This window comes from Elephantulus edwardii, unplaced genomic scaffold (genome assembly GCF_000299155.1).
Source record: "Elephantulus edwardii isolate Elephantulus edwardi_28Jun2011 unplaced genomic scaffold, EleEdw1.0 scaffold00153, whole genome shotgun sequence".
NCBI lineage: Eukaryota > Metazoa > Chordata > Mammalia > Macroscelidea > Macroscelididae > Elephantulus > Elephantulus edwardii.
This window is the reverse complement of record NW_006399903.1, coordinates 763,540-767,505: the sequence shown is the minus strand read 5'-3', so window position 1 is coordinate 767,505 and position 3,966 is coordinate 763,540.

Below are 3,966 nucleotides of genomic sequence, written 5' to 3'. Positions count from 1 at the left end.
TTTCACCTTCTTTGAGACAGGCCTATTTGTTCTCTTTGTGGTCTATGGTATGTTCAAGACTCTTCTCAAGCACTATAACTCAAAGGTATAAATTCTTCTTCTGTCATCTTTAGTCCTTTTCCATTTCTCTGATGTTTGTTACATAATTGTGAAGACCATGGCCTAGATCCACCCCACCTTAGTCTCCTGACTGATGTCATTATTCCTATGCGCTCTGGAGAGATCCCTGACAGCAGACTTCCCCAGTGCAATTCTTCTTTTTGTTTTCTGACTCCTGGTGCCAAGTGATAGTGGAGACAAGCAAGTTGAAATTGTTAATAACCTCAATCTCTTCTCCATCTATTATGGTTCTACCAATTGGCCCAGAGGTCAGAATCTTTATCTTCTTTTTTTTTTTTTTTAAGAATCTTTATCTTCTTGATGTTAAACTTCAATCCATATTGAAGACTACAGTCCTTGACCTTCTGTAGCAAATGTTTCAGGCCCTGCTCAGTTTCAGCAAGTAAGATTTTATTATCTGCATTAACACAGATTGTTAATGATTCTTCCTCCCATCCTGATCTCACACTCTTCCTCATAAAGTCCAGCCCCTCAAGTATCTGTACTGCATATGGATTGGAAATGTATGGAGACAGAATGCATCCCTAATGCACACCCTTCCTGATTTTGAACCATGCATAATTTCCTTGCTCTGTTCTAATGACTGCCTCTTGGTCCAAGTATAGGTTTTGTATGAGCACAATGAGGTTCTTGGATTCCCATTATTCTCAGAGTTAGTCAGTTTGTTGTGATCTATACAGTCAAATGCCTTTGCTTGGTCAATGAAGCACAGATAGACATTCCTCTGGTACTCTCTGCTTTCTGCCAAGATCCATCTGACATTAATGATAATGTCTCCAGTGTCACTATCTCTTTTAAAACCAGCTATTATTTCTGGTTTTTGTTGTTGTTGATTGCTGTTGAGTTGAACATGACTCATAGCAATGCTATGAACAAAAGACCTGAAACCTTTCTATAACTACTGTCATTTCTCTAAGTTCATTGAGTTTCCAGAGGCATGTTGTTTAGGAAGTGGATGCCACTCCTGCTAGTTTTCTTCATATGTTCTGTTCCAGTGGTTTTTGGAAACAGCAGGAAACATGCACAAAGTCTATGAGATGAAGCTTCACCCTCTTTGCTTCCAAGGAACACTGGGTTACAATTTTTCCAAGAGAGACTTGTTTGATTTTTTTCGGTGGCCAAAGAGATATTCAGTACTCTTACCCAATACCACAACTAAAAAGCATCAATTCTTATTCAGTCATCTTTAGTCATTGTTCAACTTTCAGATACATAACAGGTACTTGAAAAAATTGTGGTTTAGATCAGTTACATCTTTAAAGTTACAGTCTTTAAATTGATATCCTTGCTCTCCAACACCTTGGAGAGGTTCCTGACAGCAGAGTTTTATTTTTTTTCATTTTGATATGTATTTTGATTTACTGACTGCTGGTACCAAGTGTATTGATGTGGATCTAAGTAAGATGAAATCATTGACAACTTCAATCTTTTCTCGATCTGTCATGATGTTGCCTTTTTGTCCTGGTGGTGGAATTCTTCATTTTAATGATGATGACATGTGTTCCATACTTTAATCTTCTAAAGGAAGTGGTTAAAGTCTTCCTCACTTGCAGAAAGAAGATAGCATCATTTGCATAATACAGGTTATTAGATAATCTCCCTCTGATCCTGATACCACACTCTTCTTTATAAAGTCTGGCTTCTTGCTTTGTTCAACATATAGATTTAATAAGTATGGAGAAGGAATAGAGCTCTGATGCACAGCTTTCTTGATTTTAAACCATGCAGTGTTCCTTTGTTATATTTGGATAATCACCTCTTGATCTACATATAGATGTTGCATTAGCACAATTAAGTCTTCAGGGTCCCCATTCTTCTCAATGTTAACCATAATTTGTTATAATCCAGAAAGTCAGAAGCCTTTGCATAGTCAGTAACACACAAATAGATACTCTTCTGGAGGAGACGGATTGATATAGTGATTGTGGCAAGGGGGTTAAATTTGCTCAAGATGGGGAAAGGTTCATAGCTATTGTTCATATAATTATTCTAGTCATAGTTGACTGTATGGCACATAACAACAACATCAACTTTTGCAGTCTGATATCAGTTGCGCATACAACCAAGATTCATTAATTCGTGACATACTGTGAATCTACTGAAAATGTCATGACTTGATTTATTCACATTTTAAGATTTAAACTGAAATATGCTGTCTTTAGCACTTTAAAGTGTTCATAGAAGCATATTTTCCCTATGCAATACATTGTTTTATTTCTTGACTGCTGCTTTCATGGGAGCTCTGGTCGCCTAGTGGTGAGAAACCAGGCTGCAGTCCTGATGGCACAAATCACATGGTTTGAATCCACCACCTGCTCTGCATGAGAAGGATGGGCAATCTCCTCCCATGCAATTAAACTGCTTATGAAAAGCCTTTGGAGGTTCAGCTATGGGCTAGTTCTGACTCAATAGTACACAAAGACAATAACAACTGCTTTAATGAGTGTTGACTGTAGATCCAAGGAAAATTCAATGCAGTCTGAGTGCTTCATGGAGAAACGAATGGTGAGAATTTGCCTCATGTATTTGGGGCACATTGTCAGGAAAGGTCAAGTCTTCAAAATAAAAGGGATTTTGCTTGGAAAAATCAAAAGTCATTGAAGGAAAGAAGACCTTCAATCACACGGATTGCTACGGCAACAATAGGCTTAAACATAGCATAGGCTGTGAATACAGTGGAGGTTCAGGTTAGCTTTTGTTCTGTTTTATGTAGGGTTGACGTGACTGCATCTAACAGCAACAACAATGAGTTCTGGTGTATTATTTGTAGGAGTTAAAAGGCAAATGTTTCTAATCTACCTACCTGGTGCTCTGCAGGAGAAACATGGGAAATCTCTTCCATTGAGATTTACTGCCTCTGAAATCTGTTGGAGGGTCATCTATATATAACTCGATTCCAATTCAGTATTACACAACAATAACAAATGAATTCTATGTTAGTAACTCCATGCTACATGGTGTACCATGGGCCCTGAATCGGCACATATGAACAGTGGACCTAAACCTTGCCTTGTGCTCATCATCCCCATCATATCTGTCACCCTCAAATTATTGTGGTAGTCACTGTGTCCTTCCTTCCTATTTAGGCCTTTTCTCCCTTTTTCTCACCCTACACCTTTCTCAACATTAGGCCTCCGTCTAAGGATTGATTCCCTCTGAAAATATGCTTAATGTGAATGAGATGAAGTTTTACCAACCTTGTCTCTAAAAAGCAGGCTGGTTGTATTTCCTTCAAGAGAGATTTATTTATTCTCTTGGAAGTTCATGGGATAATCAATAATGTTTGCCATCACTACAGTGCAAAGGCGTTAATTCCTCTTTGGCTTTCTTCATTTGTGGAGCTACTTTCAGATGCATAGGAAACAATTGGAAAGACCATAGCTTTTCTAGAAATTTGAAGAGGCCCTTGGGGAGAACAGATATCTCCAATGCAACATCAAGATGAATGGAGAAATGAAGTGTCAGCAATTTCACTTTATTTGGATCCACAATCAGCAACCATGGTAGCATCAATAACGAAATCAGAACATATCTTAAACTGGGGTAACACGAGTTAGGGTGAGGGAAAGAAGATGTGATGTAATGAAGATGTGATGATGTATGACATGCTTGTTTGTTTGTTAGTTGTTATGGCTGTCAAGTACCTTGTGTCTCATAGTGACCCTCTGTACAATAGCTGTGATCCCTGCTCTATCCTGTGCCAATAGTATTATCTCTGGCACACCTACTGCTATCACCCCAGTCACTGAATTAATCCATCTTGTTAAGGGTCTTCCTCTCTTCCACTGTCCCCCCAACCTCCCAAGCATTATGTCCTTATCCAAGTACTCCTAACAACATGCCCAA